This window comes from Micrasema longulum, unplaced genomic scaffold (genome assembly GCF_059751315.1).
Source record: "Micrasema longulum isolate JH-2025_06_02 unplaced genomic scaffold, ASM5975131v1 h1tg000453l, whole genome shotgun sequence".
NCBI lineage: Eukaryota > Metazoa > Arthropoda > Insecta > Trichoptera > Brachycentridae > Micrasema > Micrasema longulum.
Window position 1 is genome coordinate 1,545,111 of NW_028277652.1, and position 24,529 is coordinate 1,569,639.

A 24,529-nucleotide genomic window follows, 5' to 3' on the forward strand; every position below is an offset into this window, starting at 1 on the left:
ATTTTTTTATTTTTTGGGGATATCAACAGTAATACATGTAACAAAAATATAACAAATAAAATATACAGGGAATAAAACCAAGGACAGATATCCACAAAAATACATAAAATACACGTCCAATACATACTAGTGTGTTTGTGTGAGTGTAAGTGAGTGAGAGGGTGGGTGAGTGGGTGTTATTTTGGAATGAGGGTGGACATGTGTGTAAATATTGCACAAGTGTCAAGTGTCCAAAATATAAATATATCTAAAATATTAAGAATTATAGATAAAATAAAATAAGATCAAATAAGACTTTATTATTGAAACCAAGTATAAGACAAAAAGGTATGTTTTAAGACGCGCATTTTAAATGTTATTTTTTTACAATTAAATGGATCAATAAGGGGAAAGTTCAAATTATATTCACTAGCAAAACGTATAAGTGGAGAGTTCTGGGCATAGTTCGTACGAACTGTTGGCAGATGAAATAGAGAGCTCGACGTGTGACGGGTGCGGTAGCCGGGGACATTTAATGATAACTCCGACAAAAGAGCCGGATTGAAGCACCCCCATGTCTAATAGTAGACGGCGATTTTCTAAAGTGAGCATGTGGTGATTTTTGCCCTATAGTCGGCTCGCAATCCAGTCCAGGACCTCAAGCAGGCTAACCTCCACTCGACTTATCAGGAGTATCTGAGAGTAGCCGTCGCGTCAAAAACGTCCTGGGTTCTGGGTCTATTCTACACACAGAACTCTGATCCTTCATCTGTTCGGACTTACAAAGCAACAGTACACTAAAACATCTATAAATAAGACAAAAAATAAACCACTGCATAATCAATTATTTTAGATTGTAATTCAATATATTTTTATGTAAATCGCATTGGTAATTTTTTAAAATTTAAAGATGAAGATTGTATAATATTATGTACCTACATGATTTTATCAAATTTAACTGCACTGCATTCATGCGGTTCATAGCACCTGAGATTCGTTTCATCCTAGAATGCGCCCGTCAAAGAGCATAAAACGCGAGACAAAAATGTCACAAATTCACTTACTTAAATTCACTACAACGTGAAAATACTTTGCACACTTTTATGCGCACTCACCAACCGAATCCTCGCTACGACACTTACTCGAGCGCGCCGGCCCAGCCGCAATCCACAAAACGAACCGGTATAAAATAAAATTCAGTAAGCGCCCAGCAGTTGCGCCGCGAGGTTGTGTCAGTTTGTTTTGCCAACTTTTCAACATTGCCGCGTGTACCTTAGCAACTACAAACAAACAAAGCTTGAAAAGGTTTTATATAAAAAACTTCGACAAAAACTCATTCCGATTGTGTTTATAAAAAGTGTTAGAATTAGAGAATATTCATTTTAACTGTAAAAAGTGAACTTTGAAGCGGTTTTGCATTATTATTTTTGTTTCAGTGTTGTGATTTGAAATATTCGAAAACAAACATTCTTCTTGGATTTTTGTGACTAATTTCCTTGGAATTTTGTCCCCTGTGCTTGTTGATTTGTGAATGAGACGAGACACCTTGCTGTGACATCATCATACATTGGGAAGTTTTCATTGATAGGATCCGTGCCAAAATTTTGGGTCAACCAAGTGTCTCAGGTGTTTTTATTGGTAAGTGAATCAAATGCCATTTTTCTTTGAAAATGAGTAGTGAAGACAAAAAAAAAATGTATTTAGGTATCACGTATTCAAAAGTTCAATCGATATTTAAACCGATGGCTCAAACGCATGTTATAGACAAAACAAATACATAAATTAAACATATTTGCTGTTTTTATTAATGTTGTCTGATTTGATTAATTTGTCTACCCGTCTTTGTCAAATATCTACGAAACTTGCTGCATCGACTTCAAATCATCATACACATACCACCCTCACACAACTGATGGTGCATAGGGCACTACTTTGGAAATTACACTGGCTACGTTTTCCACAGAGGGTGGAGTACAAACTCTAAATCACTGCTCAACTCTGCTCCGGAATATCTAAGGGCGTCTTACCTTAGATCAGCTACGTCTACGGCGAGAGAAAAAGTTATTATACCTCTACGCAAACAGTGCACTAAATTTAGTGAACCCGCATTTGCGGCCGCAGTCCCTATGGCATGGAATGCTCTCCCAGCAGAGGTGCGAAACTGTGATAGTAAAGTGATGTTTCGGAAAAACTTAAAACCCACTTGTTCTCTAATTCATTTGAATTAATCCGTAGCATGTGATAAGGAAATTACGAAAATGACTATGTATAAGTTATCCATAATAATAATGTTAGGTCCAAGAAGGTTAGGTGATCAGCTTTAATCTTCAGAGGCTCGTCCGGAACGTGAAATATTAAAGTGTAAAACCACCTTTTTAATCAAGATTTCATGTTGACCTTTCCAGGAATTAAACCCGAAGCCTCAAGCATGATAGGTGAATGCTCCAACCACTACACTACGTTGTAGAGTTATCCCCAGTCTAATTCTTTACTAGGGATTTTTAACTGGTTGTGTGCCATTGAGTCGAAAGTACTCTTTTTTTTTTTTTTTTTCTGTTTTTTTTTTTTTTTTTTTTGGTTCAATTTCACTAACAGCATTATGTTCTTAATCCGCCCGGACACATTAATTTATTTATCTAATACGTGTACATACATGAATCCTATAAAAGGAAGCATATATTTGTAGCCTAAATATTCAGGATTACTTATTAAAGTAGGTAAAACGCAAATTATTATTCATTCATTTTGAAACCTTATGTACCAAAATATATGGACTTTGGCGGACCTATTTCCAAAAGTCTCATGCAGCTTCCAGCCAGCCAATCATATTATTAATTTTTAAAAAGTGTCCTCAAGCCCTTATCTGCGCTTAGGAACTACATTTTTTGTTAAATTACTGCGAGTGTACAGAAAGAACATCGTAATAAAAATATTGTGTCAATACGATTAGACTGTTTTCCTGTTCGGGCGGATAAAGAAAACAGTTCTGTGTGAAATAGAACCAGAACTCTGGACACGCGTTTTCGACTCGATGGCAACTCTTAAGTAAAAATCCTGAAAAAGGAAATCGAGTATGGATAAGTACGCCTTGTGGGCGCATTCGTCTACCATGCTTGAAGTCCCGGGTTCGATTTCTGGCAGGGTCAACGAAAACAATTGTTCTAAAGATGGCTAGCTGCAGTGTTTCTCTGTCCCTGGACTTGCACCTGAAGCGTAAGACTGATCACTGTGCCTTCTTATAATAGATGATAGAAATACAAAAACTTTGATGTATCAATGCGGTACCCTATGCACCACTGGTTGCAGGGGTAATCAGTCTTAGGCTCAGGTGCCAGTCCAGGGACAAGGAAATCTTGCAGTGAATCACCTAAGCATTGTAGGCAAACGCGCCAGCCTCTTAGCTACAAAGTGGACTTTTCTCCACTTGTTTTTTTTTTTCAGAATTTTTACTGATAATGAATGCAGCCATCGAGTCAAAAAACACTCGTCCAAGGTTCCTGGGTTACTCATATATGTAACTGTGTTCTTCATCCCCCTGGACACAGGCAATATACTTTTTTTAAATATATTTTTTGCTTGCTCGCTTCACCGTTTTACCCTCTTTATGTTTTCTAAGGGAGTGACAAAGTACTTAGGTAGGTTCTTAAGTTGGTTTTCCGAATTCAACCCTGAGTTTACTTTAACCCTTAGGAATTCCCGACCCGAAGTAAGGGTTTTGAAATTAATCCTTCCGGATTATTTGTAATAACTCTGGCAAATAGCTTTTATTACCTAAGTACCCTTTATTTTTATAAAATGCAAGCCCTTGTAAAAAATGGCTGTTATGATAAACATTTTTCTATAATACCCTGTCTACACCTCAGTTTTTCAAAAGTGCTTTGAGGGATCGTTAAAATAGTTTTGCCTTTATACCTAGGTAACTTTTATAACAAAACCCAAACCATAAATGTTAACATTTTCCTTTAATCGCTTTTTAATTTAATATATTTTTTTTTATTATGAAGTAGGCTGTAAAATATACCTGGTTGAATAGTTTCATTTTTAAAGTTTTCTTCGATTATTATTTGTTTCTTTTTAGTGAAAAAGAAATATTTGCTTTCTTCCGATTTACCCAAACATTTCATTTTATGGGGCCATTTTCAGCAAGTTATAAATAACCTACTTTACGAAAATGGAAATCAGCGGGCTTCGAAGTTCGAACCTCGGACCTTTGATCCGTGAGTCTGCGACGCTAGCCACGGAACCACAACCCTGTTTTTAATGGTACCTAACTGGAAGACAGTTGTAAATAAAGATTGAAGTCGGTGTAGTACAATTAAGTATTTTTATTAGGTACATGTAAGTAATAAGTAGGTATACCAAAAGGTACGCCTCATAATGTCGTGGTTAAAACGGTTATACTTAAGGTATATTATTGGCAAGATTGACACAAATGAAAAGGCTGAAATGTGTTTTTTTTTTCAAATATCCTGTGCCTACTTACCATTGGACTAGCTTCTATAGAAGAAGACTGACCATTTTGGCTTCAATTTATGAACGTTGAAGCTACGCTGACAAAAAACCATTCGTTTTTTTGAAATTATTAATCAAATCACCTAAATATTTATCTGCTACAAAAACCAATTTTTAAATTAGTAGATGTTCTTATTTGCGTATCGCTTTGTTAAAGGAATTTATAAAATAGCTTATATCTTATAAGATGCTAATAATGTACAAGGTTTAAGTATATTTCACAAGTAGGGATTGTTTCCTGGGTATCTTTATTTGAGCAGTGTCTGGAAAGGCAGCTAATTTCAGCTGTAGACCTTTTAAAGGTACCATAATAAAATAGGTAGTACTTCCCAGGTACGTCATTTATATTTCCATAAAGGGTTAGGCCTAAAGTTTATACCAACTTGTTTACTTGGCCAATTAGCGCTTTCGTTCTCTAACATGCATCCTCTGACACGTTGACTTCTATGTTTTATTTCGTCTGAGGATGTTGATAATCACCATGTCCCTTTGACCAGACGAAGACAGATGCCTTCCAATTAGGGATGTCGCGGAAGTGCCGGCTATGGTGTACCTTTTATCTTTCTCCATCCTTATCATCACATACTTGACCTGGTAGTTCTCTCATTTCCTCATTGTTTTTCTAGGAAATGCGAAGTTAAAACCTCGCAGTTTGCCGTGTTATGAAAATATACTATTTTTCTATCTGGATGTGATTTGACTAATGCAATTGAAAATTAGAACCTTATATTAACTAATATAATATGTGTTACCTTAGTAACTTACCAAAAACTAACGTGAAAAATTGATCAAAATATTTGATCAAATCAATCAAAAATAATAATTAAAAATTAACTTATGTAGTACTTACTTAGAAACAAAAAACGAGCACTAGTGTATTTACTTTATTTGTTTGCGTAAGTATGCTAGTCTTATTTTCTTGCATAGTGTAAGATATTTTTACCTTTTTACTGACAGTATAATAGTCTTATTTTCTTGCGTAGTGTAAGATATTTTTACCTTTTTACTGACAGTATAATAGTCTTATTTTCTTGCGTAGTGTAAGATATTTTTACCTTTTTACTGACAGTATAATAGTCTTATTTTCTTGCGTAGTGTAAGATATTTTTTCATTTTTACTGACATGTTTTTATTGGCTGTCATAAAATATTTTTTGCATTTCGTCAAAATCAATCAAATGCGGTACATTAAAAAGTAATATTGTAACATCCTATTTTTACTAAAACGTAACAATTAAACTAGTTTTAAAATTAATCCTTTGTAACGGCTACTTTATTTTAATAATTGATGTTTCTCATTGCAAGTATTGAAATAATAATAATATTATACTATTAACAGAATAGATGTACATATAAAAACGTGTACGTATTGTTATCACGGTCGATAACAAGAACCTATCTCATTAGTCACCAGGTAAAATGACCTGTTCTAAGGCTAGTAAAATGATTCTATGAATTGTACATAATTTAGAAATAAATCATCAAAATAATATAGCATCAATCTTATTAAGGTTTCTTTTTTCTTTAATATCTTGTGATAAAAAGCAATTTGGCTATCAAACTGAAAATAATTAGGTATTTCACTTTCTTCTACCAAGGTTGGTGTTAAGTCATTAAAATTATATTAATTTCAGCTCAAAACTGAACTATGGTAAAAACGTTTGAATGCTATTTTGTCCTTACTGCATAAATTTAAAAAAAAATATTCATCAGTATAACGCATTGATTTCTAATAATACAAAATCCAACTGCAACAAGCTTGTTTGCATTTTTATTGTTTCATGCCTGAGGCTTTGGGGCTCGTGTTAAGGGTTAAGGGGTAGGCAATGATGAGAGATACGGTCATCTATTAACATTGTATATTCCCACATAATCCCTGGCGAACAGCCTTTGTCGTGGGAAATTAGAACATCACTCAGATAAGATAAAAGATATGTAGATAGGCACTTACCCATTGGCTTTGTAGGGATTTTGAATCTATGACACGTAATTATTCATACTAAACTATCGATCCTTTACCACACCATGTTGCGTTTTATCTGATTTTCCTCTCGTGAAGACCTGATTCATCGTGATTCGAAATATGTATTGAATGTAAGTAGTAGTTCATCATGTATATATTTCTGATCAAGTGTGTATCTGTGTATTTGAAGTACTTCTAATAGATTCTGCGTAAGTTGATAAATTGTATGTACATGAGTGTGGCCGTCGTTGTTTTCGTTTATTGAGTCATCGGATTTATAAGGTATCCTAATTCCTGATTGATGTACAAATTACCCAAATACCTGTAAAGCACGTTTTAAACTAGGAACCAGAAGAAATCTAACTATGTACGCATGTGCTATGTCAATATTTGGCGTTTTTTTTCTTTAACGAATAGTGCTGAATCAAGTAAGTAAAATAGTAAAATAATCGCAATAATAGTGCTGAGTGAACATTTCCATAACAAAAAGAACAGTGGCTAATAAAATTTTATAATTTTCTCCGGTTGCAATTAAAGTTTTGAAATTTATTTAAACCTACACTGAACTTGAAAAACTTCTTGGTTTGCCAAACTCTTTTTTAGAGTTTAAACCCTTGTCGTTTCAATGACAATGTCCTGTAAGAATTTTAAACTAGTGGCTCTATGCTAAATTTACACATTTTATATTGTGTCGCTATTCTTGGTGCCCGAGCGTAGGCATGCTTATCTGTCGACGACTTAACATTTTGGGTGTTAAGTTATGTAAGTTGTGTCCATTTTTTTCAAAATTAAAAATGTGCACCAAATGTTAAAAAAAAAGTAAAGGTTTATATATCGTTCGAAAGAAAAGTTTTTCTGCTCTACAAAATATTGAGATTGTTTTTTTATTTATTCATATAAAGACACATATTAAAAAAAAAAAAACGTATCCCTATCTCTAAGAGGCCAAGAACCCTGTGTTGAGTTGGGATACAACAAAATAGAAAGATCAAGGATGTATATTATTAAAGAATACAACAAATAAAAAATAGTACATAAATTTCAATAAACATATTTTACGTTACATGTATTATTTTATTTGATTGCTAGACTTCAAAATGGCATGTCATATAGAAGAAAGTGAGCATTTTCGACACCTCCTTCTGTTTGCGTTAAATTGAGAAAATAAAAATTAGTACTTAGTTTAATTTTTCACTATTCACTAATGTGAAATCATCACCAATAATGAAATGCAGCGTATTTCGATTATGTCTTACATAAAGGTAAGGTCATCAATCTTACGCTTCAGGTCCCAGTTCAGAAACAATTATCTTAACAAAAACCTTTAAAATCTGTATTTAACGTCCACCCTACTAGGAATCGAACACGGGACATCAAGAATGGTAGGCGAACGCGTCAACCACCACACAACGAAGCGGACTTATCTCCATTCGATTTCCTTATTCAGAATTTTTGCCTGAGCGCAGTCAAAAACATTCATCAAGTCGAAAACGTTCGTCTATGGTTCGGGTTCTATTTCACACACAGAACTGTATTTTCCATCCGTCCGAATACATAGAAGAATAGCTAGAGTGTAACTCATAACTATATTGCACATATGCCTTGCATGTGTATATCGCCAGAAAGCGTTCATATGCGGTGGCCGTGTTGTTTGAAACAAATGCTTTTTTTTTAATTCTTTGGAATTTGAAATTCGGGCTTGCTATAATAATTCAATCTCCTTAATAATATGATGCCGAGGGAAACAAAAAACCAAAACACCAATAAGTCTGGCAGGCCTTCAAACTCCGTACCCTGTGCATGCGAGCAAGACCTGGTAACCACTACCCTACGTGTGCGGTTGATTTTTCTCTACGTGTGCGGCGATATAAAAAAACTTTGGCAAAGGTGATCTTCACTGTAATGATTCATGGTCCGTGAACTGGATCTGAAGCGAGAGACTGATCACCTTACGTTCCTGTATTATATAATAGAATTTTGCAGCAATCATAGTACGAATGTAGAGCCCTAGGCCCACTGGGTGCAGATAGAGAAATGTGAACGATACCATCAAGTTTTTTTTTCTTTTTCTGTTAATACGATGTTTCAATTTTAAAGAAAATATTGCCCTGGACCATAGCTACTAAGTATGTTATTTATGTATAAATATGTTTTTTTTTTTGTTGTGAATCTAATTTATTTGGCCGCGGTTCCGATTTCAGCCAAAAATTGCCCGAAACTTCGGCTCAGCCGAAACTTGCGGTCGGGATGTGTCGGATAACGTTCGGCTTTTCTCGGGTGGAAAATGAGCACAATTAATATTGAATTGTAGTTCATTAACTCGTGTAGGTCAAGACGCTTGACTCACGCACGGAAGGTTCCGGGTTCGATTCCCGGTGAGAACACAAAAATTAAAATGTGATTTTTCTCAAGCCTGGTTGTTCTGTAATGTAATTCACCACTGTAATTGGGCCTCCTGGCCTGTTGTGGTGCAAAAAAAAAAATGATAAAAAAAGATAAAAAAATAATTAGTTATTTCACTGCCATTGTCTAACATAAAATATATAAAATAGACTGATTTTGAGATTTGTTAACTATAGTTAGTAGTTCAAAGATATTTCATATTTATATTTTTGTAATTCCTTTTTAGTAAATAAGTTTTAGTTCCTATAGCGTGCATTAAATAACTGTTACATATAAGTTGGTCGGCCTCGTGGTGTAGTGGTTAGCGCGTTTGCCTACCACGGGTTCGATTCCCGCCATGGTTGAAATGAAATTTTAATTTTAAAAGGTGTTTTTACACTATAATATTTCATAGTCCCGTTAGACTGATCATCTTATCTTCATGTAACAAAAAATGATCAAGATAAGCTGCGATTGATGTACCAACGCAGTGGCATATGCACCATTATGGTGAAAACGGAAATGATGATGATAACATAAATACCAACCGAAAAGCGCTAAAAATAAATGAATTTACGCCGTTTATTTCATTGTGTCTTTTATTTAACACTTTTTCTAATGAACTCCTAAAGCTAGGGTTTCTTAGGACAGCGGTGCCCGTATCTTAACGGCCGTAGTGAACGATATTGCGGTAGACAGCCGTCGTAACGATGATTAGAGAGCGGTTTCCTAAGAAAACAGTGTTATCAACAACGTTTTTCTAGGAAACCACTCTCTAATCACCGTTACGACGGCTGTCCAGCGCATCACCGTTCACCACGGCCGTTAAGATACGGGCACCGCTGTCCTAGGAAACCCTAGCTTTAGGGTTCATTCAAACGCCTAGTTTTGGGCGTTTTAAAGTGAATTTCAACTTATTTCAATAAGTTTCGGTTTCAGCCTAAACTATAACAGAAGCCGACACTGAGTTTCGGCTGAAAATCTTGTTTCAGTCGGTTACTATTAGTACGTAAGTAAATGTGTTTTTACGAAAACTGTCAATGTCCCCTTTCGCGTGACAAGAAATAAGTATTTATTCTATGCATAACTCTACCGTTCTTGCTCTAACTATAGTGATTTTTTCCTCTATTGATATATTTAACACGCCCCTTAATTCATTTAAAATTCTTTATTTAAAAATAAATTAAGACTCATTCTTTCTGGCTGCGATATGATCCCATTTGCTATTTAATGATGCTCACACTAAAGCTATGGTTTCCTAGGACAGCGGTGCCCGTATTTTAACGGCCGTAGTGAACGGTGATGCGGTAGACAGCCGTCGTAACGTCGACTAGAGAGTGGTTTCCTAGGGAAACGGTGTTAAATGGTGTTGATAACACCGTTTTCCTAGGAAACCACACTCTAGTCACCGTTACGACGGTTATCCACCGCGTCACCGTTCACTACGGCCGTTAAAATACGGACACCGCTGTCCTAGGAAACCCTAGCTTTACACACACGTAAACACTTACTCCCTCACAAATACACACAAACACACCTCTACACTTACTCTCATACAAATACACATAAACACACCCTTTTGTTGTACCACAATTTAATATGTATTATTTTTATTTGGAAACTTCGCTGGTCTTTTTTAAACCGTATCTTTTTTATGTTATTATATCATTGTCGACTGTTTGTTTCTGTAAAATAAAATTACTAAATACTCGTTCTGGCTATTAATTTATTGGCCATAATAATTACAAATAAAGCAGCAGACATCAATTTAAATGTTCATAATATTTTATAATAGAACTAAAAATATTTTGCGCAGAACACACCAACCTTGAGAAATATTGTATTAGATGATTCGTGAAAAGTTTAAGGTCAACATTTCTGCCGCATAGTCTGCCGTACCTAGGGTAACCAGGGCCCCGATTACAATGGGAAGTTATCATTTATCTTTAATTTTAAATACGAATTTAAATTAAGTTTTCTGTATGAAAATCAGAATATGCATACATTTTTTTCTTCTAAACGAGTGAATTATAGGTTAGAAGCTTAGCGGGTTAATCCTTTTTTAAATTAAATTTAAAAAACAAATTCACCGTATTTCGAGTTTTTGGTGAGAGTCCAGGAACAATAAAAGATTGCAGATTAAACAACCTTTTAAATCAATATTTCTCGTCCACCATGCCTGGCTTCGAAACTTTGATCTCAAGAATGGTAGGCGATTCGATTTTCTTATTCAGGATCGTTACCTGAGAGCAGCCATCGAGTTGGAAACACTTGTCCAGGGTGTTGGTTCCATTTCACAAACAACGTATTCTTTGTCTACCTGAAAACAGATAAAATATGCATCCCTTTACTATAAATTCTATAAGCAGAACACTCTGAATGGCTTTCAAATTTGTTACATACGTAATATGTTAATATTTTCTGTAATGCTGTTGTTTTTTCTCAAAATAATAAATATATATCTATATTAAATAATACAGTTATAATTTATAGTTGGCGTCGTAAATCACAATAGTTTAAATCGACATTTTACTAGTAAATTAAATTAATAATCTTTTCGCATTTTTAAAAAATTCAACTATCAAAATTCCTCATTTAATTATTATAGTTCCCCATAGTATTAATGTTTTTTGCCGACAAAATATTATTTTTGTTTATATTCTGCACATAAATATATGTTTTTATTGATCCATTGATAAAATTGGTGGATTAAGTCGTGTTTCGAACGAATCGAGTCATAATTTTAAAGACCATAGATCACAACAACATGTACCAAATTCAGCATCCACTTTACCATACCTTGATTCCTATTTTTATTTCAGTTCTTTTATGACTAACTAGTCGGAGGCTGTCTTAAGTTATAAAACCTTTTTTTAAAAACGCTGTAATTTATCAAAATGTAGTTTTTTGTAAGTCATCCATAACCGTTAAACCTTTTTGTTAGTTAGAAAATTGGAAACAAGCTATGCTTAAGCATCATCAAACTTCAAAACAAATTTCAGATTTCGAGTACGCAACACTACAACAAGACTATATTTAATCGCTTTTATCAAAGGGGAATTCAAGTCATAAAATTTTACATCCTTAATTCTGCGCAGACTCTGTCGATCCCCTATTGCCAAAATATCTGCTTTCAGCCCTCTGGCAACCATAAGATACATTTTCTAACTCCCCACCGAGGTATTCCATTTACCTACAATAGAAATTGCAGTACCTACCTAGCCTCAAAAGTAACAGTGTAGACGGCTTGCAGGTTGGTAATTTAAGTACAGTATTTGTATATAATTCGGGATTGCATAATAAACCCACCCTAGCTGTATACTATGCACCCCTGTGGAATTGAAACACAGAAACGCTATAAAGCTTAGACTGCGAAAACTGCAATTTACGTAAAGGGCTCAAGTATTCCCCCCGCTTTCGGGTTAAAACATCTAAAAAATATTCTTGCCATGAAAAATGGAAAGTCTGTGAATAGGGAAATATCACATACTACGAATACCAATAAAAACATATGAAATGGATTTGGAATAGTCAATTGTATTTTCAAAGTCAATATGGATATTGCGGAGAAATGTTTTCATATATAAATTTATAAATGAAATTTTGAAAAACATGTCACTAGAAAAATGCGACAAATTTGGCCTTGATAGTTGTGACGTCAGGATTTGTGACAATATTCTCAAAAAATTTGAATAGTCGGGAACAAGAATTGTTACGTATTAGGGGCGTGGCCAATGGAATGACCGCTTTTGCTGGAATTAAAAAATTAAAACTATTTTTTATGCTTAATTAATTTTACTGTACAGTATTTCATATACCTTTACTACTTTAAAAATGTTTTTAAAAAACTTGAGATCTCTTGTTTTGATTTGAATTTGACAGAAAACATTTTTAACCACAAAATACCTACATATTTCAAGTTTAAAGGATGGTGTGTTCCATGTTGTAAATTTTCGTCCAATTTTACATTGTATTTGTTAACTCAATCAATGCATCAATGTAATATCATATTTCTCTGACACCGCGCGTACTCTTAATGGATTTGAAATACCGGAATACGTAGTTTCGGAAAATACTTGTTTTAAGACGATGAAAATTTGCTTTGAAATAAATTATATGGTGTTAAAGTAGCAATAATGAACTCTATTACCCGTATGCAGAGACAAACCTTAAGGTGAGGAAAGTACATTATATTGTCTTCACCTTCGGGTTATTCTCTGCATTTGAAATTAGAATGTACTTTCCTCACCTTAAGTTTTGTCTCTGCATACGGGTATATATCTGTAAAATAGAATACGGTGATCCATTTAATGAATTCAAACTTTCCATGTTATTTTTCGGATGAACAAAGTAGAACAAACAGTGAATTACATTCTGCAGATAAAAAGTATTTACTGCTTAAATAAATTAACGTCGTTTTAAGTTTTTAAAACACGTCACGTTTTACCTGACACTGTGCACAAGTAACTGACAAAAGAACGCTGCTCTTTCTGTTAATGGTGCTTTACTGTTATGTTTTTAAGAAATGTATTGTATTAAATATATTATGTAGCATAGTGTCGCTTCCATAACTGGTAACTTCACACTCAAGTGTTAAAATTATACCACTGCTAACAGTGAAGTGTTCCCCAGGGTGGCAGACTAATTACGGACACATGCGTCGTTTAGGCTCAACCACAGTATATATCGTACATCCGATAAAATAAAGTCTAAACTCAAAAACGCAGAATTACCAGGAGAGCCAAAAACCTAAATAAACTCATAATCTTATTAGCGTGTATTTTTCACGGTGTTTTTTTTTCACTCTTAAACGCGATGCTGATATGTCACATATATTTAGATTTGTCCGAAAAAACGCTTCAACGCGTTTTAAATATAATCTCGAATGTCTTAAGACATATAAGCATATTAAAAAAAATATTTAAAACCAAGAATTTATTTTAAATAAAATATTTAAAAAAACAAATGGTTGATTACTTCTGCAGGGAAGAAATGAGGGGAGCGCGGCGCAGTTTCAGACTCTTCCCTCCCCCCTCGTTTCGCCCCTGCAGAAGTAAGCAATCATTTGCTTTTTTTGATATTTTATTTTTTGAAATTATATTCGTTCTAAAAAAATTATTTAATGTGCCAATATGTCTTCTTGCTCATACTGATCATCGTGGTTTCGGATGTGACAGGGTTTAATGAACACCCTGTATAATTTTTAATTGAGAACGGCGGCGTTGAAATGAATATTCGTGCATAGCCCATTTCACGTGTATCGTGTCAATCCACCCGGTTTCGTAAAATTAGGGCGGGAGTATACTTATTTATTGTTTATTTTTTCATTTTATTTTTTTATTTTCTGAAGGTTTTGCTTGAGAAAATGGAGTGGGGATTAGTCGGCCCCATGGTGTACTGGTTATTAGTGCGTTTATCTCCCAATTAATAAATAAAATCATTTAAAAACCTGATACACATATATACGATAAAATACTACCCACATAAAAGACTATCCACCCTACTTTTTTTTCGGGCCGGGTGAATTTTTTTATGTGTTGTAAAAAAGGCCTTAGTGTGTTTGTTATACAGGCATCAAGCGGGTAAAGCAAAAAGTTATATTTATTTAAATTTTTTGGCGTATGATGGTTTTTTTACAATTTATTCTGAACTTATAGAAATCAGTTTTTTTTTAAGTTACGACTCTTTTTATCGTATGTGCGCTATGTATAATCGTGACGAAACACTTTTAACCGCGCATCGCTCCTAGTAATTATTACGTCACATGTTAGTGCCAATCTAGTATCATACCAAACAAGTAAGACAGTAAAATTGTGTATGCAAGAGTATGAAATGGCGAAAGCATACTACAGCTTGTTTGCATTCCGACGCCTTTTCTAGATCGTTCTTCGCAACGTTTTCTATGTCATATTAGGATTAGGTAAATTGAAGAGTGATTTTAAAAGTGGCCTGAGTCAAAAAATATCGTTTAGAGAAAAACAGTTATTTGTGCTTTGTTCGTTTTTATCAGATCAGTAAAAGTGTTTTCTCCGCATACCCTAAACCGTTTTAAAGACCGTGGGTCTCCCAATCGGTCTCACTCATCAACATGCATAGGGCACTGCATTGGTACACCAATCGCATATATTTAGAATGGGGTATTGTTCCTATAGAACAAACCTTTTGAACTTTTTCAAAGATGTATATTGATTTATTTATACATTTCATCATGTATACAATTTTTTGTTGACTTTGTTCAGCTATATGAAACAGTACATTACGATTTTCTTGTTATATTAGTTAAAAATATTTTATTATTTTAATTGATTTTCACATTTATTCTAAAATTGCTTAACTGCTACTAAATATATTGTATATTTTTTAAGTTTTATTTTTGTTGATAATAATACTTGGGTAACAGGTAATTTATGTTTTTTTAAAAGTAATTAAACCATATATGTTAATTTTATAAATTTTTGTAAAAATCAGATTTGCCGTACTTATATGTTAATAAAAAAATATTTTGATCATTTTTGTTACATGAAGCTAAGATGATCTGTCTTACGCTTCGGGTACCAGGTATCCAGGGACTATGAAATATTTTTGTGTGAAAACACTTCTTTTCAAATGTTTTTTTTATTTCAACCATGCCGGGAATCGAACCCGAGACCTATTGCATGGTAAGCAAACGCACTGATCATTACACCACGAGGCCGACACGAGGTTTCACTCATACAAAGCAAAGTGTTTTTGTCAGTAAACAAGTTATTATTTTTAAATTTTCAATTTCATATATCGCGACTTAAATTTAATTCAACTGAACTACTTTCACCGTCCCTTTTACTGTGTTTCGGACATCGGATTAGGTATCGGTACAGCGAAGAAAATCGAATTAGATTATTATTGTCATTATTTTTAAAGAAATTAATTCTGATGCCGCGCCGCTTATTTAGTAGAAAGTATTATCAGATCAAGTGATTTTTTTTAATATGACATTTCAAAGTGATTTTAGACTCCAGTCATGCAGTTAAATCAATTAAATACACCTTGATAATTAACCATCTTAAAATGCCTATTAAAATAAGCGTTTTGAGGGCATTTTGATGAAAAATATGAAATATTAATTTTAGAACTTTATAGTACCAGACTTGTGACAGTTAGTAAACAAATCTACTTGCCGGTTATGCAGCTCATAGTTGTGATTACAGTACCAGTGAAATTCATAAATTTTGCTGCGAACTGTTAAAAAAATCACTCTTTAATTAGACATGATACCGCAAATCTTGAAAGACTATAGATATATTAGAGAACTTACGAGTAAACTTACTTAGCCTGTTTTGCGAGTAATAAATTTATTTAAGTTAGAATAAGTTGATGATTTTACCAGCTGAGACCGATTAAATGCATTCGCAAAAATTTGCCAGTTGATTCCGCCCGTTCATTAATAAATGCGTTTGAAGTGTCTAGCGTCGATTATTGTAATGGTATCTACGCAGGTCTACCAATGAATAAAATGACTCGCCTACAGTCTGTATTGAATGCCGCAGCGAGAATTATTTTTGGAATTTCTAAGTTCAGTCATATCACTCCACTACTTCGGGAATTACACTGGCTACGTTTTCTACAGAGGGTGGAATACAAACTCTGTTGGCTTATGTGTAAGTCACTGCACAACTCTACTCCAGAATATCTAAGGGAACTCTGCATTCCAGATCAATTAGCTGACAGACGTCTTACGCGTAAATCAGATACATCTACGTCGAAAGGAAAAGTTATTGTACCTCTACGCAAACAGCGCACTAAATTCGGCGAGCGCGCATTTGCGGTCGCAGGCCCTACGGCATGTCATGCTCTCCCAGCAGAGGTCCGAATCCGTGAGAGTGGAGTGATGTTTCGGAAGAAAATTAAAACCCACTTGTTCTTTAAATTATTTGAATAAATACTTAGCATGTGGTGACAAAGTACATTATTTTCCTTAAATTAAAAAGTAAAAAGTAAATAAATATCTTTATATAATCGCTTTGTAAAGCGCCCTTGAAGTATTATATTACGAAAATGGGACTGTATAAGTTATCCATAATAATAATAATAATAGTAAATAATTTATTATGATGCTTGGAGCGAATTTTCTTTGCTTATACAGTTCACCGAGATAAAAGAATCATGCATAAAATTTTCTCGCAAACGCATGTCCTCTAAACATTTGTTTTTTTAATGTCGGCTATAATAATGACCACCTAAGTAATTACACCTTGTGTCTATATTATGATTGTATATTTGCACGAACACAAATGACCCGAAAACTCGCATTCCCTTTATGTAATGTGGGAACATCTGTGTGTAATTGCTGTGCAGTGTGTAAATATGGCGTTTTACGCTTAAATGTTACCGCAGGTGTTTATTTTGAAAATACGGAGGGGGAGCATGTTTGTTTATATTTTATATAAAAGATACTGTCAAATTCACCCATAGCAATGCACATTAAGAAATCTACGTAAGTGAGAACTTTTAACATTTTTTGTATTGATTTGCATGAAAATGTTTAAAAAATACGATCATCTGTTTTTTACAGAATGAGGTACTTTAACCCCGCGGGAAATTGGATACAAAAAATATTTTCTTGCGCGCGGTAAAAATTGGAGCATTAAATTGTACGGCAAAGTTTTTTGAAAATGTACCTTTTTTTAAATTTATTTATTTAATTGTAAAAGTACACAGTAATAAAAATTAAGACACATAAAAAAGAAAAAATAAACCTAATAAATTCTAAAACCTCACCAAGCCACTTTTTGTGGCTTGTTGGTGAAGTTTACTTAAATAAATATTAATCCTACTTAAAAATAAAAATCTTAAAATAAACAATTACAGTCAAAATAAGGGCAGTAGTTAGACTGTATTCGCTCAGCTGTTTCTTGAATATGGACGAAATTTTTTTATTTATAAAAACGCACTACTTTGAACGACGTCATTTGTTCATATGAACCAACCAATGATATGAGAGCTGTGAAGGATATCCGGTTTGCTTACCGTAAACGAACCAATCCGAAGAACTGACAGAGAAAAATCTCTGACGTCAAAAATCATAGCGTTAATAATACGATACACAAAAACATTTTTTTTTTAATTGGCTTAATGGTCTATCAACAAATTTTAAAATTTAAAAAAGACATTGAACTTCTTTAGTGTAATTATTTAGTAAATACCATCATTTTTAATTAATCTTAACATATTTGAATAATCTTAAAATGCCTGTCAGGGTATGAAATCACTCCGAAATTCGTTAATGTTTTTGGTGTAGTGGAAATGAAACATGATGCTGTTACTAAGTTTTTGTTAATGCAACTTATTAATTTTGTGTAAAATCACTCAAATATATTCGATTTGCCGACCGGTTATAGAACACAACAGCTGTTCCTTAGAAAAAGCTTACAAATAGACTAACACCAAGTCATTTAAATGTTACCAAAGATAATTGATATATAAATAAATAGTAAAATTGATTCTCCAAACCTACTTGAAAGACTTCCATTCCGTGTGCCATCTAGACCGACAAGACGAAATCTTCTGTTTTACACCGAAAACGCGTCAACAAACTATTTCAAACAAATTTCAATACCTAGAATATGCGACCAATATAACAATATATTTACCGAGGCTGATATTTTTTGTGACAATGTATGTAAATTTAGGTAAAAAATCATAGAAATTTTGAGAGAAGCAGATATTTAACTTTATTATTATTATTATATGCATATTTTTTCATTTCGTTTATTTTACATTTATTATATTGAACATAATTTAAATTATTGTATTAAGTGTAAACAATTTTTTTGGTGTGTGCATGAGTTTCATACACTAATTGGCAATATACATATGTGTACATACTGTTTGTTTACCTAATAAAATAAATAAATAATTGCTACTAATTTTGTATCTTCCATTACATGATGATTTTTTGTGTTTTATTTTGTCGAACTCACAATCATAAATAAACGGATATTAGTATTATTTATTCTTTTAAAGCTCATCTTTTCAGTACATTTCGCTTTTTTCAAAACGTTTAACAATAAAACGAAGGAAGGCAAAATTGACGAAAACATTATATTTTGTTTTTAACAATGGAAATTATATATTGAAATGCTTATGTATTGCCAGTTAATTTGCGTGCCTACGTATTGTCTTAAAAATTTAACATTCCTATCAGATTCCGATTATAATCGTTCACGGCAAATGGAACCGAAAGATAATCGATTCGAATCTGCGATTGTATTTTTTTACAATTCATTATTTGCAAATTAGTAATGACTCAGAGGTGAAGTATTCGACATGCATTATGCTAACAATATCGATGATCATATTTTTTAATGTACTGAGAGAAACAATAAAACATTACCAAATTCTGTCCATGATTTAGTTAAAATTAAGAATATAGATAGGCACTTACGTTTATTTATTTGTTCGACGCCTAAATACTAAATTTTGTCTTATCTTTTTCTTTCCCTTAATGGCGTATATTTGTATCATAACGATGATCTCTTCGCCACCAAAACAGTGTAGGATGAAGATGGATTGGCATTGTTTAGCTCGAAGTCTTATATGTTTATCGTGTTTATGAATATATTGTATACCATTTTTTTGCCCATGTTTGTCTTTGCTACATAGTTTCATATTCTTTTTGTTCGGTTTCTTGAATACATATTTATTCGTGTATCTGTTGTAATTGGTTTAGACCGTACAAACTCATCTTTAAACTCGTATAATAAATAAATAACTCGATCGCTTTTTACATTATGGTATTTTATTAGTTATATGCAGGGACTGTAAAATATTATAATCAAAAAACACATTTTTAATATTTCATGTCGACGTTGTTAAAAATAGCTTAAACCCTGAAACTTACATAATATGATAGCTATATAAACCTACCGCTGAATAATGCCCTTTTTTCGCTTTAAAATGGTCTTATTATTTATATATTTACTAAGTTTGTTAACCCGCTAAAATTTAAATGTCAATTCAGTAATGTTTATTCTCATACGCAGGTACTCGCTTTTTAGATGATGCATCTTTATTATAGGAAGATAATAGTCGAGTAGGTATCGCGAACAGGTTTTCATATGGTCTCATCAATATTATTTGTTATTACCAGCTAACGATAGTGTCTTAGATAATATTCAATTCAGTTCTGAAATTAAGTAAGGAAATAATTAAAATTCTTTAACTTTTATCATAATGGGACAAGGTAACTCTCATAGAATGTATCGAAACTGAACCCTAAAAAGACGATATACGACTCGGTCGATAAAAAGGGCGAAGTTTAATCACGCTTTTTCGATTTCACTTTTATGGACCACTTTCAAGAAAACACTTTGATTTTATTCGTCAATGAAATGTCACGTTTTTTCTAGTAAGGCTTTTTTTAGTAAATATGCGTTAGAATTCCAATTTGCTGCACTCTTCAGATGAAAGACGTATTCGGAAATATTTTGTGCTTCGTAACATAAGTTTAATTAAGCTCGTATCTGCAATTTTAACTAACCAATAAAACATTAAAATTAGTTAGTGAATCAAGTTCACTGTAATTTATTATAGAAATAAAAGACGAGTGATACTTAAATCCACTAACATTACATCAACTCTTGTATTTGCCCCGCACCACTTTATTTAAAGGTACTTCAGAAAAAAATAATTAATTTCAATTACTATTATATAATTTTGAATTTTATATCCTTACTGTTTTTGCATAAATGCATTGAATTTATAATATTTACAAACCGGTCACAATTATTCCAAATTTGTGGATTTCAATATCACTGGTCTTTTATTTCTTGAATAAATAAAAATAAAACGTTTTAATAAATAGTTTTAACTGGTTAACATGGGAACAGGCGTGTTCTGGAATATTTTTTATGCATCTCGCCCATGGGGTTATTTTTACAAAAATGGCAGTTAAGAAATTATTTTAATAATAATAATAAAAACTGACCTTAAAATATTAAATTTTTAATACGCATTTATGCAATTGTTAAATGATCAAAATCTGCCTGCCCTTTTCCTAAGTTAATATAACTCAATAGGTGCGAAGGTTTTCACGGTCACTGTTATCAATATTATGTATCTTTTTTGGGTGATACCGTGTATGTTGGATTTGATCCGACGTTTCGGCTACCATTGCAGGAGCCATCTTCAGGGAAAACTGTGTGTTTTATAAATAAATGTATGTGTTTATGTACTAGTAATTTGTACAGTGTCACAGTCAGCAGTAGGCACATTTCTAGTTTTGTAGGAAAGAATAATTATGTTTATGTACTAGTAATTTGTACTGTGTCGCAGCCGGCAGTAGGCACATATCTATTCGTTTTTGTCATATGTAGTGCTGGGAACCATGTTGAATTTAATTTAAGCCCTTCGTCATTGTTTATATTATCTGGATGTCTGTGTATTTCAATTGCCTCTTTTATTATTCGTGCACTATAATTACTAGGTTTATGTAGAATTTTTGGTTCAAAGGCGAAAAAATGTCCTGTGTCTATAAAGTGTTCCGCTATTGCGGATTTGTCTGGATGCCCAAGTTTACAAGCTCTTTTGTGTTCGTCAATTCTCTTCTTTGCTGTGCGCCCTGTTTATCCAATATACACTTTATCACATCCTTGGCAACTTAGTTTGTACACGGCTTCAGTTTCTAGAGGATTTTTATTTTTTGGGTTTACTAAATGGTCTTTTATTTTTCCCACAGTCCCAAACGTTGTTGCAATAAACACATACATTTATTTATAAAACACACAGTTTTCCCTGAAGATGGCTCCTGCAATGGTAGCCGAAACGTCGGATCAAATCCAACATACACGGTATCACCCAAAAAAGATACATAATATTAATATAACTCGTTCGACATTTGGAAAACCCGAGAATATTTTTTTACCTGCACCTTTTCAAACAAATGTTAATTCTAAAAAGACAGCATTTGTCTGTTAATCTGTGCCCACAGATGAGGGTTAAAGTTATTCGTCGTTTGAATGAAAATATGATGTACTTGATGAAAGAATGTATATCACGTAATGGTCTCTTAATGGTTATTGTATTTTAGTCCTGTCACGTATTTTTCATACCTTCGAGTTTCATTATGACGACTTTGGTTCATTAGCATTGAAATGTATCGCACTTGGAAATCCAAAAATTTCCTACGGAATTAATTCTTCACTTGAAATCAATACTGCTTTTGTGAAAACTAGCGACTTTTTAATTGCTACATTGAAAGAGATGAGTGAAAGTACCCATAAAATTAATCAATTGAATACGTTTTAACTAAGTCAATAAGTAAATTAGTTTATTCAATAAAAAGGACCTTAGCATTACTTTAGATAGCAAACTCTCCTATCGTGACCACATTGAAAATATTGTAAACAAATATCTCAAACTTTTTGGAATGACGACGGACTTCAAAAATATTAATACCATCAAAATTCTTTACTGCTCACAAGTTCGACCCCATCTAGAAGATGCCTCTCTAATTTTGTCTCCATTCTAGAGGACTCATATTGACCATATCGTGTCTGTCCAACACCGTTTTCAAAGAAAAGTGGCACGGTTGCTCGGATTGCAAAGGGGGCAATTATTCTTATTTCGAAAAAGAGCAATCTCTCAATTTGACATCATTGGAGAAACGTAGAACGGAGGTGGACCTTTTGTGCATTTTTAAAATACCTAATGCTATAAGTGATGCCCCATATATGTTGCTATCAATTTCTTTTCATGTTCCCAAGCATGTCACCAGAAGTCAACATCAGCTATTTATCAAATCTTCCAAGAGTAACTTTTGTTTTAATGCCCCAATGTCCAGAATGCGTGGATTAGTCGATTCATCACAGAACCCAGAATTCTCCCGGCTTTTCGTAGATGTCTTCGCCATTAACACAGTGTGGGATGAAGATGGATTGGCGTGGGTTAGCTCGAAGTCTCATATGTTGGTCGTGTTTTTAAATATTTGTTGAATACCATTATTTTATTGCCCTTGTTTGTACTTGCTACTTATGTTCTTTTTGTTAAGTTTCTTGTACATGCGTTTACGTTTAACTGTTGTATTTGGATTAGGCCGTATACAGGGTGTTCTTTAAACCCTGTCGTATCCGAAACCACGATGATCAGTATGAGCAAGAAGACATATTGGCACATTAAAATAAATATTTATAACGAATAAAATTTACAAAAATAAAATATTAAAAAAAACAAATTGTTGCTTACTTCTGCAAGGGAGAAACGAGGAGAGGGGAGGGGGGAGTCTTATACACCGTCAACCACATGACCACGCCCCCTCGCTTCTCCCCTGCAGAAGTAAACAACCATTTGTTTTTTTTAATATATTTTTTTTTTTTAATTTCTGCTTTCTAAATATTTTTTTAATATGCTAATATGTCTTCTTGCCCATACTGATCATCGTGGTTTCGGGTGTGACAATAATAAATAAATCAAATTAATAAAAACTCAAGACTGCACACTTCTTTACCCGGTGTCAAATTACATTGGAACAAATCAAACGTGCAATATAATATATCGTTAGTTTGTTTTTGAAAATCGCTTTTGACTTTAACTATTTTTTGCAGACTAATTATTCATGTCAATGACTGGCATGTTCATGCATTCGACCAAATAAGAAATGACAAATAAAACGACCAAGTTCTACCTACCATAAGTTTTTCTACGCTGTCCATCTTTTATCGTTCCTTTTTAGTGTCAGTTGTATAATAAATAGCTCTAAGAACGTCACCTGAATCAATGAATATAAATAAGCTCTTTGCTCTGTGATTGTCAAGCGTTGTAAAATAAACCACGCTCGTTCTACAACGATAGACAGCTATACAAGCTGGCCTTCTTTCATCTTATTCTGTGTATTAGTATTTGAGGAACACGAACGAGAATATGTACTAATGATCCTAATTTGGCTCCAGGAACTACGAGAAGACTTCTGTTTTGTCTTGACAGAAAAGCCATAACGATAAATTAATGGTAATTATATTAAAGCGCTTTTCATTATCCTACATATCTTTTGACGAAATTGTTAAATAAACAAACATTACAATACTTTTATGTTCTTATAAGAGAAGATACATTACCATAGGTCCTAACTTTTAAGTGAAAACATTCAAATCAATTTCTTTTTATAATTATTTACGTATTAAATATTTTTTTTTTACACAATAGCCCAAAAGACCCAATAAAAGTGGTCAAATACTGCACAGAATACCCAGGCTTAAGAAAATTCACAATTATATTTTGGGTTTTCACCAGGAATTGAACCTGGAGACTTCCGTGCGTGAAGCAAACGGAATTACACCATGGAGGCCGCCAAGAGATTGTGTAGAAGACAATTTTAGTCCTTCTCTCGTAATTTAATTTTTCTATAGGTTTCGTCATCATCATTCCCATTCCGCACCTAATGGTGCATAAGAAACTGATTTTGCTACACCGACAGTAGCGTCTCCGCGGCGTCTCTATAGCGGCCTCCGTGGTGTAGTGGTGAAGACGCTTGACTCTCGCAGAAAGGTTCTGGGTTCGATTCCTGGTAAGAACATCAAAATCGATTGCGATTGTTCTCAAGCCTGGGTTTTCTGTGCTGTATTGGGCTTCCTGGCCGGTTGTGGTGCAATATAAATAAATATATCTTAATATTTTTTGTTCTATGAAGGTAAGATGATCAGTTGTTACATATACCATTCCA

General features: G+C 33.4%; 1 protein-coding gene across 3 annotated transcripts in view; it reads left to right on the forward strand.

Annotated features, from left to right (window-relative positions):
- The first annotated feature begins 1,177 nt into the window (after positions 1 to 1,177).
- Positions 1,178 to 24,529, forward strand: part of LOC148281489 (uncharacterized) — a 163,909-nt gene continuing 140,557 nt past the window's right edge. For 2 of the 3 annotated variants that reach the window (XM_088226634.1, XM_088226636.1), the window contains exon 1: positions 1,178 to 1,617. The gene's annotated coding sequence lies outside the window, so the exon portion shown is untranslated. The remainder of the gene's footprint in view (positions 1,618 to 24,529) is intronic. The other variant, XM_088226635.1, reaches the window with a different exon arrangement.